The sequence below is a fragment of the Bombina bombina genome, chromosome 9 (genome assembly GCF_027579735.1).
Source record: "Bombina bombina isolate aBomBom1 chromosome 9, aBomBom1.pri, whole genome shotgun sequence".
Taxonomy (NCBI): domain Eukaryota; kingdom Metazoa; phylum Chordata; class Amphibia; order Anura; family Bombinatoridae; genus Bombina; species Bombina bombina.
This window is the reverse complement of record NC_069507.1, coordinates 97,442,041-97,457,941: the sequence shown is the minus strand read 5'-3', so window position 1 is coordinate 97,457,941 and position 15,901 is coordinate 97,442,041. Positions and strand designations below refer to the sequence as shown.

Genomic DNA, 15,901 nt, shown 5'->3' with positions numbered 1-15,901 from the left:
TGCTAAAACACTACATATTTTCCCTAATTGGCTTTAGCTGATAACAACTGCAAAACAATGTACTTTATACTAAGATTATGACTGACTGTTGCTGGCCTTGTTGTCTGCAGACTTGGGGGTCTATTTATCAAGCTCCGAATGTAGCTTGATGCCCCGTGTTTCTGCCGAGCCTTCAGGCTCACCAGAAACACAAGTTATAAAGACCGCTGCTCCATAACCTGTCTGCCTGCTTTGAGGCAGCGGACAGACATCGCCGAAAATCAACCCGATCGAATATGATCAGGTTGATTGACAGTCTCTGCTGGCGGCCGATTGGCCGTGAATCTGCAGGGGGCGGTATTGCACCAGCATTTAACAAGAACTGCTGGTGCAATGATAAATGCCGACAGCGTATGCTGTCGGCATTTATCGATGTGTGGCGGACAAGGTTCACTATAGTGGATCATTCCATCCGCACAATGATAAATGGACCCCTAAAGCTTAGATTGGCTAGTCCAAATAAAGGAAACAGTGGGTGTAGCTTACGCATTGGTTGATATGTTATTCTATAGCAAAACAACAGAAATAACTTGCAATTACAAGGTGTTTACTACCCTTGTCTGTTGATTGTAAAAGCCTCAGTAGACGGTTTGCACCTTCCTGAACACTTCACTTCAGTTTGTACCATTTCTCAGATATCCTGTACACAAAATACCTAGCTAATAAAGTCTTATACTGCATGCGGCAAAACTTGACTCTTCCCCACATACTCTTTTCTTTAAAGGCACATAAAACAAGTTGGAATAGAGACAAAATATAATAATATTTACTTTAATTACTTTACCTGCAGTGCCTCGCCATTAACCCTTTCTTTTAAGTTTCTGAATTGTATAGCTCTAACTCCCCCCCCCCCACACACACACACACACAATTCCTTATATGGCTGTATCTATCTCCACCTTTGCTTTGGTAGAATACAAGACTTTAACAGTCATTATCTGTTTAGCATGCCTAAAAGCAAATAAGCAGCTGTGAACTCAGCTGAAATACAATGCCTGTGTTTCTGATGCTAAACACTGATAAGGGGGGTGGATCAGATTACTCCAGGCAGCATGGCTATGTACCTAATTTAGCTTATTTTTAAACATTATTTTAAAATACTTGCCAGCAATTTTTAAACCATTTTTCAATGCAACCTGTTTTTACTTAATTAGCCCTTTTAGGATATGCACAGATCTCAACATGTTTTATGGCACTTTAAGGGGCAGAAGCTTAGTTACTATAAGAATGGAAATAAAATCACATCACAGCTGCTTGAATAAGTGAATCATTTAATTCCACATGTCCCCACTCTTAATAGCCAAGGTTCAGAAGTTCCTCCCATCACATTGCACAATGATCTGCAACTCATAAAAGTTGACTTTTCCTTTTTCGTAATATGGGGAAATATTTTCTAGCAATTAAAGGAACATGCCAGTCCAAATTTAAATGCACATAGCTGAATTACATCTTTTAATAGAAACATATTAGCAATGCTTCTATTAAAAGTTTTTACTGTTTTAGTGTTAACATTTTTCTGTGCATGTAAAGTATAGCTAGATAGTCTTGGTGCACAATAATGTTAAATACTGTAGCTGCTCAGATAGTCAGTGGGGCATGTACTCATGTCAGCTATTAACAAATTGAGTCATTACCAGATGGTACAAGCAGAGGGGTGATAAACCATTTTGAGCATATATACATAGTCCTACTCCTATTCAAACACCAGTAACAAAACAAAATGAGACTTCTGGTTACTACAAGGTAAGTTTTTTTACTATGAAGCTGCTTATTTGAATGGTGCCCTCCCTCTCTCACAAGTGGGTTCTTATAATATTGTTTTATGTGAGGGGGTGGTACGAGTAGGGACCAGAGCCCCATAAATAGGATTAAGGTTGTCAAGTATTTGTCATTGTGATAACAATAAACATTGTGATAACTGAATGACCATTAAACTACTTATTTGAAAGAGGAACATTGATTTATTTTTCAAATAAGTAGTTACATACCCCCCCTACGCTTTTGTCAGGGCTCCACTCTTCCAAAACGAGATGATATGGAGCGGATCTGACAAAGGAAAGAATAGAGTGCTTTCTTGTGTTGCTTTTATGTCCTTTTATTGTTGAAATATAGCATGGACCCATAAGAACAAAAAAATATTTATTATAGGACCACTAAAATCAAAATGAACGTTTCATGATTCAGATAGAGCATGCAATTAAAAAAAAAATTCTAATATACTTCCATTAACAAAACGTGCACATTCTTTAAATATGCACACTTTCTGAGGCTCCAGATCCTACTGAGCATGTGCAGAAGTGCATAGTAAATACGTATATGCGTGATATAATTGGCTAATGGCTGTCACATGATACAGGAGGAGGGAAAATTGGATTAACTTTAAAATTTGGCAGAAAATATTCTACTGCTCATTTAAACTAAGTGCTATTGCATGATCTTTTTAAAGTTTATTTGTCAGTTATTCAATTTTACTGTATTAACTGGTTCTTTAAGTACTATAATTACTTAATTGCAATCAATTAAGCAGTAGGGTGTTAGCCCAGAAGCAGAATGTCAACAAAGATATTTTAAGTGACACCTTAGGCATTTGTCCCATAGGCTCATCACCCCTGCCCTAGATAATTATTTTACTATGAATACAAATACAGATGTTTTTTATATGACATGCATGAAAACACATAAGCACGTAGGATAGGAAATTTTAAAACCTCCAGTTAAAAAATAAATGTATATTGATCTCACAGGTGACTTCACACAAATGCATCTATTCGTGGTTAAAAATGTTAATGAGAATCGTACAAGCCTGATTGCCACAAGTCAAATTATACAACTAGATGCAAAATTTGTATACATCTGTGTCCAAGCAAAGCACCAACTGATCCCCCCTCTTATTTACTGCACATTAAATCTGAGCTCAAAACAAGGGTCAAGGGAGGTTTACATGAAAAGGCTCCAGGGAATGGAATTGCACAGCTGCTCTGATAAAATCGCAGTCACGAGAAAATAACAGCCTCAAACAAATAAACTGAAGCTGCTGATTTGTGCAGAGGAAATACATTTCAATAGAGGAAACATGAATACAATTACATTAGGAAGAAAGACAAAACCCATTGATTCTCAACAAGCGTGCCACAACAGTTTGGTGGCTCTGTATGTCACTATGATAGAGAGACTAGATAAGCGATAGGAATAGCATCAGCTATACTTGCCATTTTATGGTAAAACCACATTATCCAATTTACTGCAAAAGCATTTTTCTTTTTCATTTATTTTATTCAATTAATAGTTTTTTTTTAAAATGTAATCAAAAATCTTAGGAAAATGTTAGAGAGACAGACAGACAGACAGACAGACAGATAGATAGATAGATAGATAGATAGATAGAAAGAAAGACAGACAGACAGACAGACAGACAGACAGACAGACAGATAGATAGATAGAAAGATAGATAGATAGATAGATAGATAGTCAAGCTTTGACTGTTACTTTATTTATGTCTGAAAAAGGGTGTAGAACCCTGAAACATTACTATTAAATATGGGTGACGGCTTGTAAGACCTGGAGCGTGCTCTTTTATTTTTTCCAATGATGTGATAACCTTTTGGGCATTTTGTATACTGGATCAGGAGTGCTGGCTCTGGCTACTTATTGTATATATATATATCTACAGTATCTCACAAACATGCGTACACCCCTCACATTTTTGTAAATATTTTATTATATCTTTTCGTGTGACAACACTGAAGAAATTACACTTTGCTACAATGTAAAGTAGTGAGTGTACAGCCTGTATAACAGTGTAAATTTGCTGTCCCCTCAAAATAACTCAACACACAGCCATTAATGTCTAAACCGTTGGCAACAAAAGTGAGTACATCCCTAAGTGCAAATGTCCAAATTGGGTCCAAAGTGTCAATATTCTGTGTGGCCACCATTATTTTCCAGCACTGCCTTAACCCTCTTGGGCATGGAGTTCACCAGCGCTCCACAGGTGGCCACTGGAGTCCTCTTCCACTCTTCTATGATGACATCACAGAGCTGGTGGATGTTAGAGACCTTGCACTCCCCTATCTTCCGTTTGAGGATGCCCCACAGACGCTCAATAGGGTTTAGGTCTGGAGACATGCTTGGCCAGTCCATCACCTTTACCCTCAGCTTCTTTAGCAAGGCACTGGTCATCTTGGAGGTGTGTTTGGGGTCGTTATCATGTTGAAATACTGCCCTGCGGCCCAGTTTCCGAAGGAAGGGGATCATGCTCTGCTTCAGTATGTCACAGTACATGTTGGCATTTATAGTTCCCTCAATGAACTGTAGCTCCTCAGTGCCGGCAGCACTCATGCAGGCCCAGACCATCACACTCCCACCACCATGCTTGACTGTAGGCAAGACACACTTGTCTTTGTACTCCTCACCTGGTTGCTGCCACACACGCTTGACACCATCTGAACCAAATAAGTTTAACTTGGTCTCATCGGACCACAGGACATGGTTCGAGTAATCCATGTCCTTAGTCTACTTGTCTTCAGCAAACTGTTTGCAGGCTTTCTTGTGCATCATCTTTAGAAGAGGCTTCCTTCTGGTACAACAGCCATGCAGACCAATTTGATGCAGTGTGCGGCGCATGGTTTGAGCACTGACAGGCTGACCCTCACACCTTCAACCACTGCAGCAATTCTGGCAGCACTCATACGTCTATTTCCTAAAGACAACCTCTGGATATGACGCTAAGCATGTGCACTGAACTTCTTTGGTCGACCATGACGAGGCCTGTTCTGAGTAGAACCTGTCCTGTAAAACCGCTGTATGGTCTTGCCCACCGTGCTGCAGCTCAGTTTCAGGGCCTTGGCAATCTTCTTATAGCCTAGGCCATCTTAATGTAGAGCAATAATTCTTTTCATCAGATCCTCAGAGAGTTCTTTGCCATGAGGTGCCATGTTGAACTTCCAGTGACCAGTATGAGAGAGTGTGAGAGCGATAACACAAATTTAACACACCTGCTCCCCATTCACACCTGAGACCTTGTAACACTAACAAGTAACATGACACCAGGGAGAGAAAATGGCTAATTGGGCCCAATTTGGACATTTCCACTTAGGGGTGTACTCACTTTTGTTGCCAACAGTTTAGACATTAATGGCTGTGTGTTGAGTTATTTTGAGGGGACAGCAAATTTACACTGTTATACAGGCTGTACACTCACTACTTTACATTGTAGCAGTGTCATTTCTTCAGTGTTGTCACATGAAAAGATATAATAAAATATTTACAAAAATGTGAGGGGTGTACTCACGTTTGTGAGATACTGTGTGTGTGTGTGTGTGTATATATATATATATATATATATATATATATATATATATACACACACACACACATTTTATATATATATATATATATATATATATATATATATATGCTAGGATTACCCAAGAGGTTGTGGGTGAAGTCCGATGTACTGTAATTCACCCATCCACACTATTTTTTTTATTTTTGCCCCACCGATCCCTTTAACCCCCCAGGCGGAGGCAAAAAACATAGTGAAGATTGGGAAATTACACTGCATCTTATATATGTTTGATGCAGTGGCTCAATTGGGCCGAGGGGATTTATAATCTTACATCGAGCTTTACCCACAGCCGCTTGGGTAATCCTAGCATTTCTCGGGTAATGCTAGGATTGCCCAATACCTGATTTTACCGCAATATTATATATATATATACTGTATATATATATATATATATATATATATACACATACACTTATATACACGTACATATACATAACTACACACATAAATATATAGATACACACACATCCATGGTCAGGTAGGGGCAAAATGCTAAATTCTTACCATAAATTAAATAACCTATCTCAGTAAATGCAGTCACATAAAGCTACATATAGTTAATAAAACCATTAAATATCCGTTAGTGAAAATTATTTTAATTACAATATTTCACTTTTTAATAAAATACATGGATACTTTCAACACACAAATATTCAAATACTGGTTAGGGGACATAGTAAAATTCAATATGAATTTCCGCCCTAAAAAAATATCTACAATATAATTGGCTATAGAAGCATCTTACATAAATAGCACAGCTTGTTCCAGGAAATGGAATTGAAAAGCCAATGAAACAATCTACAGACATGTGGTCGGTCCTCAGGAATTCATTATAGATTGGCTCTTGCAGCTGGAAGCAAATTACAAACCAGACACAATAATGGTGTGTTGAATAGGGGAAAATGTGAATGTTCAACTATATAATCAAAATAACCAGATTTAATTAATTCTTTATTTCCTTTAGGGACAGCTCATTCATTATTTGTGCCATGCTTGACATGCTTGATGATATCATCCAGGACGGTTTAATAATTAAGGTATTGAGGAAGAAAAAAAATACATATTTGTATTTTGGGATTAGTAAATGTGTAACCGTGCAACATATCAAGAGAATATGAAATGAGGTCTATCAATGTTGGGGGCAACAATTCTATCATTTTTATTAATTTAAAAGAATATTATAAACAATAATGGAATATAAATACACAAATTTGACTTATCAAAGCTCTTTAATTATATCAATAACAACTTTAACTTATATATTAAAGATATAAACTCAATCATTTTTATCATGCATATGTAGGGTTGCCATCTTTCTTTGGAAAAAATAAATAAATACCGACCTTGCTTATTACTATAAATTTGCTTAACCCCTTAAAGTGAATGTAAATTTTGATGCTAAAGTGCCCGGTTTTTAGCAGTTCTAGGTTTTTATTTTTAAAAATACTTACCTTTTAATCTTGACAGCAGTTCCAGCTTCCTCCGGTTGTCGCAAGCCATTTCTGATGTCAGAAATGATGGATAGGTCATCCTCCAATCACGGCTTCCCCCCGGGGGAATTAGTGTCTAATTCAACGCCATGATTGGAGGAAGACGGATTCCTCATTTTAGACCCAGGAAGAGGCTTTGCGACGGGTGGAGGAAGCTGGAGCTGCTGTGAAGATTAAAAGGTAAGTATTTTTTCACAACACGCGTGAAATGTAAATTTTGATGAATTAAAGTGCCCCTGTTTTATCGAATTTTTAAAAACCGGGCACTTTAGCATCAAAATTTACATTCACTTTAATGACAGCTGACAAACCCTGTATGTCTGCTGTCATTTTTACATCAAAGGGTTAAATAGCGTTAAATATTTAGATTAAAGAGCAGAGTGCCATTTGGCTTGATTTCTGAATATAATCTCATTAATTATTGGCAGTAATTTTCAATGCTTGATCATTACTATCATTTTTACTACTATTATTAACATTATTATCTGTGCGTTGTATTATGCCACGTAATTTCAGAATTTAGTATTTAGTATTGATTATAAACCTTTTATAATATATGTAATTTTTATGAAATTATTTTCTTTCATTAAATATGATTCTTGTCTGTCCACTGACCTATTTCTCTGGAATCATTGAAATGTTTTTCTTGAAGCATTACAATTTCTCTATCTGTTATTCTTTACGAGCTTAGGAATTTATTTATTTGTTTACGGCGAGAATTTTCCTTAGTTACATTGTTATAATTTGTATTTAGGATAATTGCTGGTATATGTGTTTCTGTTATTTTTGTGGTGCTAGATATTGTCTGATAGCAGTATCCCTTTAACAATGTATACATGGGCGTCCGTTTCTTTTATTATTTAGTTACACTGGTTTCATGTGGAAAGGTCACTGTATTACATTTCTTATTTTTGATAATATACAATAGATCATTGTATAGGACATGTGCACATTTTCCACAGAATAACTTAAAGGGACAGTCTACACCCAATACTTATTCTTTATTACTTATTGTTACATACCAGATAAGGATCTTACAATGGGTCCCACATCTATAAGCTTGTAAGAAGTACATGAAACTTTTAAATAATCATTGTTTGCAGCTGAAAATGGCTGCCAAGCCCCGCCCACAGCTTTCTTCTTGTTCAGTTAGTTATTTCAAATTGCACATGCACAAATCAGCATGTGAGAGCAGGAAAACGTATTTAAAAGTCGATTGTGAGTGGAGAAACTTAACATACCAAAATATACACACGATAGTGTGGCAGAGCTTGGCGGCCATTTTCGGCTTCTAACAAGTGATGAATATTTAAGTATTTCATGTACTTCTTACAAGCTTATAGATGTGGGACCAGTTTCAGGATGCTTCTCTGGTATGTAACAATAAGTAATCAAAATGATGTATTGGGTCTACACTGTCCCTTTAACAAACAGTGTTTTCACTACATGGGATTCTGGGCAAGGATGCATAAATGCTTCATCTTTTTGCTGCTATGCCTGTTTTTCCTGAAATCACTGTTCAGATTTCCCAATAAACTTAAAGCTTGGTAATGTAATGCAGGGTTTGACAAATGGAATTGGGGTCTGTGGCTCCTTGAATTTCCCCCCAGCTGCAAATTTTTGCACTTCTGCTGCATTTGTAAATAAACAAAAATCCTTGCATGACAGACAAAAAACTACAGCATAAACCTTGGGCCAATTTGGCATGCTGCCACATATTTGAGGTGGCGGAGATATAAAAAAAAACAACTTTAATTATGCTTACCAGATAATTTTCTTTTCTTCTGATGGGGAGAGTCCACAGCTGCATTCATTACTTTTGGGAAATACAGAACCTGGCCACCAGGAGGAGGTAAAGACACCCCAGCCAAAGGCTTAAATACCACCCCCACTTCCCTCATCCCCCAGTCATTCTGCCAAGGGAACAAGGAACAGTAGGAGAAATATCAGGGTGAAAAAAGGTGCCAGAAGAACAAAAATTGAAGGCCGTCCCATGAAAACAACACGGACGGGGAGCTGTGGACTCTCTCCGTCAGAAGAAAAGAAAATTATCTGGTAAGCATAAATTAAGTTTTTCTTCTTAAATGGGGAGAGTCCACAGCTGCATTCATTACTTTTGGGAAACAATGCCCAAGCTATAGAGGACACTGAATGCAAAAAAGGGGCGGGAACAAAAAGGCGGCCCATTCTGAGGGCACCACAGCCTGATATAACCCAAGCTCCCGATAAAAAAGCTGCATCCACAGACAAAGAAAGGACAAAAAAGAAGAGGACCCAGTAACTGCCAATCAGTTAGAACCATAAAGAGCCTAGCTAGAGACTACTAAGATCCCTAGACTCCACTGAGCACAAAGCCTCTGAGGAGACAAAAATCCCTCTGACTCGAAGCCCGCCAAGGAAAAACCTCTCCCTGACGAATGGGAAGTGGGACACCAAAATTCCCCTCACAATCTTCCAAAAGAAGAAGGAAGTCCAAAAAGATCACCAAAGCAAACCCCCCAAAATCAGGGGAAAAACAATGAAGAAGCCCCTAGCATAACTCAAAAGGAGCAAACTACAAGGCTGTATTAGGACAAAATTCGCACAGAAAATACTCTACTGACAGAGGAGAGCAACAGAAGGAAAGTTCCAGACCACCTCCTACATGGATCCCAAGGAACCAATGTAAAGTCCTGATTAGAACCAAAGTCCTAAAAGGACAAAAAGTAGAACCCTCTACCTTACCACAGAGCGCTATCCAGCCCTAAGAAATGGAACACCCGAGGCTCAAGAAAAAAAACGGGAGTAGAACAGGCAAAACAGATAGGAATAAATGTTTATGCCCCAGTCAAAAGCCGCAGGCTTCCATCTGATAGGCAGTCCAACTAAGCGTCAAGCCTACAAAAACTGGACAACAAGGTAGATAGGAAATTCGTACTATAACCATCCAGGGAGAGAAAAAACTCTGAAAAACAGTGCGGATCAACTCCCCCCCTATCAGAACACAGGGAAGGGAGGACAGCACTGCAAGGCCTCTCACTTAAGGAAGGAGCGCTCAGTAGCCCCTCATGATATGCGGTCGATGCTCAACAGAACAGTCATAATACTTGACCCCTACTCAGAGAAAACGGATCCAGCACCAACGCGACTGGTAAAGTCCAAAGGACCAGGGAGAACAAAAATTACCCTTAACGACCAGGCCCAGAGATTAGCAACACATCTCATGCCACAAGATCCCCCTGGAAAAGAAAAGAGGAAGAGGCATGAACCCCAAAGAGACTTGCTCGGGTTCCGAAATACCTATCAACATTTCACTTCAGATCTAAGGGGAAGGAACCCTCAACCAAGAGACCCTCGACTAACAACTATCAGAATGGTATGCAACATTAAAATCCAACCTACCAGGTGGACACAAACTCAAGACATCCTGCACGCAAAGCAGGGAGGCAAACCCCACTAAACTCCGGGATCAGAGGAGGAAAACGACCTCCAGAGTAGCCAGCAGGATTAATGCAGTAGATCAGATTCTCCCAATAGAAGGAAATCGGAGACCCAACAACTTGCTAGCCCACATGCAAGGCGCAAAAAGCTACAACTGGTCTTCAAACTGCAAACCCGCTTGCTAGGCAGCTAAGGAAACCCTCTGGCCACTAAAGCCAGCTCAGTAGAGAAATTCCCATTTCTCCGGAAGGAAGAAAAAGAAGCCACCAGTAGGAACAAGAAGATTTTCCCTGCTACTCAACCGAAAAGATCCAACGTCTAGGAGATCTGGAAAACAGAGTAACCAAAATTCCCAGTCGAAGGCCAGGACTAGGTTAAAAGACCGGACACCCAGAACCCAGAGCCGGAACCAAACAAATAACCCTTGAGGAACAACCACAAGAGTACTCCAACTGAAGATGACATTGCGCCAAAGTTGATGCAACCGCAGCCATGCCCCCACGGGGTCTTAAATGCTGATCTCCCATGTAAGTATCCCAGAGACTGAACTCATCCCCAACGGGCCACACTCACCAAATAAGACGAAGGCAGGCCCCAAAAGAGATCAGAACTCAAACTAGAAAGTAATCTCTGTTTGAGAGAATATGACAGTCTCTAAAGATCCACTCTGGATCAATCTCCAGGGGCCCATACTTCTCAAGGAATTGACGAATAAACGAGCATCCTAAAACTCCTAGCAGGCGACGGAACTCAACCAAATCGCGCAAGCAGGGGCAACCGAACATATGTAAAAGAGACAACATACAATCCCCCAGATCCCAAAAATTATAGGATCAGGAAAGGATATCGTAAGAAAACGGTCCCTAAGGACCGGGTTTCCTCCATCAGACAACAGGAAGACTGATCCCAAGGAAAGGGGAAATGAAGCACAGAACCTTGACCATAAGGAAGAGGCCCTGTCGAAAGAGATCGGGACTAATCAGGACAATGCAATCCGGAATGAAGTACCATAGAGGAGAAGTAAAACCCCCCCAAACCAAAGGACCTCAAAAAACCTCAAGTATACTGTCAACGCAGGATCCATAACCCCAGCTAACCCTGCTAGCTATGCAGGGACAGAACACCAGGACTGAGTACAGCAAACATCAGACGCCCCATCCGGATGAATAAATTAGGACCAGCCTAACATCTAGGATAGAAGGGCCTTTATAACTTGTAGAACAAGAAAACAACTTCTTAACGAGATGTAAACAAACTCAGTACCCAAACAGGACCAGCCCGTTGTCAAATGCACAACGTGTCTCATATGGGCCCCAAGGAACAGATATAACTAGAACCCAATCAGGACCAGCCTGATATTAAGGGCGTGACAGAACTGTTCAAGGCCACTGAAAGGTCTAAGCCCTAGTAGGGCTAGACTAAATAAACAGACAAACAGTAGACATGTAGGCTCTGAGACCTAAACCATGTCTCAACTCCTTTTTTTTTTTATATAACTTCCGTGGAAGTACAGCTATCATGACCACAAATACGCCAGTATCTTGAGCTTACAAAAAGAAATAAAATACATCCTAACTGAGTAAAATAAATGAAGGCAGCACCCTCAGGTGAATGCCCTGGAAGAATGGACACACTAACAGAACAAGCCATTCAGAGACCCGATTCCCCCAAAAGCTCAAAACTGGGAATGAGATACACAAAAAAAGGCAGACAACAAGGAGAATGATCTTCATCCCCCCACTCATCTAACACTGCTTGCCGTCTGGAGCATAAGACTGAGGAACCAACGATTCGTCTGAATTGTGTTCCTCTAATGCTGCCAACACATGCCTCAGCAGGACACGAAGGCGCGCCAGTCTTAATCGGAAGGCAAGACTCACCTCTGCCGGGACATCTGATGACCCCGGCCCGAAGGCTGTACCCCTGAAGCTTCAGGGGACACCTCTTCCCCAGAGGGCTGAAGCGATACAGACGATTCCACACCTGAAGGGCCCTAGTTAAAAGGACACGGACAAGATCTTCCCGGAAGATGTAAATGCACCAACACCATAGATATGGCCATGCAGAACCATGCAGTAACCTCTGGAGGAAACAAGCCACCTTCCGGAGAAGGGGTAACAGCATTTGGGACACTTGCCTGTGTAGCAACTGAAGGATCTAGGGAACGCGCCTCATGGGATACGAAATCCTCAGAGGCGGAAGGCTCAGCGGACTCTAAGCTCCCCAAATTGGGAGAAAAGAGCACTCTAAAACGGCATATGGAACATAACTCACGGGGTTGGATCACCCAGGCCCCCACATATTCTTTGCAAGAAGCAGAATCTGAATCCTCCATAACTTGATTATTTAAAATTCTGGACAAAAATAACAAATGGCACCTTACACCCCCAATGGCTGGGGTTTCACCACCTCCTATGACCCAGACAAGTAGAGAAAAACAGACTCTCTCCGCCGCCACATGGTCAGGAATACGGAAATGGAAAACAAAAATGTGACCACGCCCGGTCTCAAGGTGCACCATGTGGCCAAAGAAAAGCACGCCAATCCACAAGAACTGCACAGCTCAAAAAGGCTGGTATGTTCTGTAATAGCCACGAGCCCAAGCATCACTACACATAAGCAGACAGAATCACATAACAAACATGATTAAAAGTCCCCCACTGTTCAATAACCCCCCTCAGGAGATATTAACCCTTGATTCCATAAAGATAAAGGAGTCCCACTGAGACCCTGTCTTCTACATTTACATACATTCCCACATTTAAAAGGAAAATGAAACAATCTTACTGGAATCTACGCCGTGGAACAGTAACACGACCCTTCAAGTGTGACAGATAGTAGCGTTGCTTTTGACATGGACTTGAGTGAAGAAAGCAGGCAGCGAAACTCGTCAACGCTGATTGCTTATGGAGCTGTTAATATGTGTTGGGATGGTTTCGCAGAAAGACTCTCCCTGCATCTCCGGACTCTAACATTCACCCATGCTCCACTGAGAGGCTCACAGGAATACTTAAAACTCCTGTGCCATTTCGAAGAGTACTACCCTCCATAAGAGACTATTGTGAATCTTTTGACACTTCTCTGCCAACCTCCTGTGACAAAAGGCAAAGAATGACTGGGGGATAAGGGAAGTGGGGGAGGTATTTAAGCCTTTGAGTGGGGTGTCTTTGCCTCCTCCTGGTGGCCAGGTTCTGTATTTCCCAAAAGTAATGAATGCAGCTGTGGACTCTCCCTGTTTAAGAAGAAAAAAAGCATTTTTGTTTCTTAGATTAATGACCCCAACACTCGCTCGTTCAGGCTGATTGACATTCCCTGCTTTAGCTCAATTGGTTAGGCTAGAGAATGGGGTGGCATCTCACAAGAAATCTCTTGTGCAATGTTAAATTTTGCCATTCCATGCAACATCACAAGTAAGGCAATTGCATGCAGACAGGTTCCCTACTTGGGACCCTGTCCGCCTGTAAGGATAGTAAATCTACCCCTTAGAGTTGCCCTCAAATGCTTGTCTCTCCCTGTTTCTGGTTTACCCCGCTGATCTATCCAGTGCTGCCATCAACATTATTTAACCATTTAAGTGCCACTATTACTGACATTAATAGGTCCAAATTTAAAAGGACATTAAACATGTTCAATGCTCCCTAGAGGCGAAAAAGCAAATCCTGCAACCTGAAAATTTTGCAAATCTGGTTAAGGCAATTAGCAGCAGTTTGAAACCCTAAGTTACAAATTTTCCTCTTTTGCCCCTCTAGTAGCATGGAACAAATAATACATTTTACACTAACAAAAAAGGTATGAAATTAACTTTAATAAGAAATAATTAACGAATCAAAATAAACTATTGTTCTCATTACAAAAGTATTTATAAACATATACCGTATATAGAACTATTGACACATTTTATTTCATAATAGCATCCTCTTTGTTTTCTTGTTTTTCTGTTTTCTTTTTTTTACTTTACATTTTTTTCTGTTCTTGTAGCTATACTGAGTAATAACTCACATACAGCTTCTGGATTCATTTTCCCCTAGGGCGCCAAAGCCTTAGCAACTGTATCCAAAGAAGGCCAACCATAGCAACAGCCACTGAGAGGTCAATCCACATTCATCCGTCAGTTCAGAAAAGATTAGATGTAATCTCTAATAACAGTGATGCTTGTTGCATGTAAATGGGAAAAAAATAAAATCTCTACTTACAAACACAATTGCAACAACACAAGAGTCAGGGTTGGGTCACACACACGTATAGATAGATAGGTAGATAGATAGATAGATAGATAGATAGTTTAACATGACTTTTACAATTGCCACAATGTCGTATTGAAATATAGAAACTGGTGTCCTTTGTACCAAACTTTCATATAATAACACAGATCTCGTATAACACAACACTTCAGCGGATAGCTTATATGTATACCATCCTGGAAACAGTATCTCCATAAGGTTATAAATAAACTAGAAAATGTTCAAAGGAGGACTATTAATAATAAAAATCCTGATAAGAATTCATGACCTTAAAACACATAGCTTAGAGAAGAGAAGGGAGAAAGTTGATATGACAGAACTTGTAAAGGGACACCCATGTCAAAATAAACTTTTATGATTCAGAAAGAACATGCAGTTTTAAGACACTTTACAATTTACTTCCATTCTTAAATTTTGCACAGTCTTTTTATATACACACTTTCTGAGGAACAAACTCTTGCTGAGCATGTGCACAAGCTCACAAGGTATACTATACTAGTCTGTGATTGGCTAATGTCTGTCACATGATACAGGGGGCCGGAAAATGTGAGGAAAAATAAATTTGTCAGAAAAAAAAATCTACTGTTTATTTAAAATTCAAAGTAGGTGTTATTGCATTGTCTTTTTATTATGCACTTGTTAATTATGCAATTCTACTGCATTAAGTGGTCCTTTAAGGGTATTAGGGGATTTAATAAAATTTAGGATAGAAGCATTTTTGTTTTACTTGAAGAGCAATACTAGAACAAGAGTTCATGAATTCAAGTTGGATGATAGGTTCAAGAGTAATTTGTGGATTACAGTTACAATAGAGTTGGTAGGACAAATACTGTAAGATAATTCTAGAAAGCTTGGGATGTGCACAAGGCTATCCTAAGGGGCATATTTATCAATGGGCCAAATACACCTATCAGTTGCAGGCTCTGTTTAAACAGCTGCTTTCTAAAACCCTCTTTGCCACCAAGTGTGGAAATTGACAAGTCTTGCTCACACACAATTGGTTGTATAAAGAGCAGATAGGCAGTGTAGCTAGAGCTGAGTTGTCAACCCTCCCTTATTTCCAGGGTTCTCCCTTATTTGCTCAAACATTTTTACAGTCCCCCTTATTATCTGCTCTAGAACATTTCCCTTATTTATTACAACATGTAAAGTCTTCATTTCAATCATTTAAAGGGACATAAACCCCTTTTTTTTCTTTCATTATTCAGACAGAGGGGTATATTTATCAAATGTCGGGCGGACATGATCCAGCTAGTTCTCAGCTCCTGATCCTACCTAGGTTTGCATTTCAAAAAAAGAAAACTAAGAGAATGAAGCAAATGAAATAATAGAAACAAATTATAAGTTTTTTTTAAATTGTTTGC

The 15,901-nt window shown here is 39.7% G+C and overlaps 1 protein-coding gene across 1 annotated transcript in view; it reads right to left on the bottom strand.

Annotated features, from left to right (window-relative positions):
- Positions 1-15,901, bottom strand: part of REEP3 (receptor accessory protein 3) — a 378,566-nt gene that overhangs the window by 149,529 nt on the left and 213,136 nt on the right. The window lies entirely within an intron of this gene.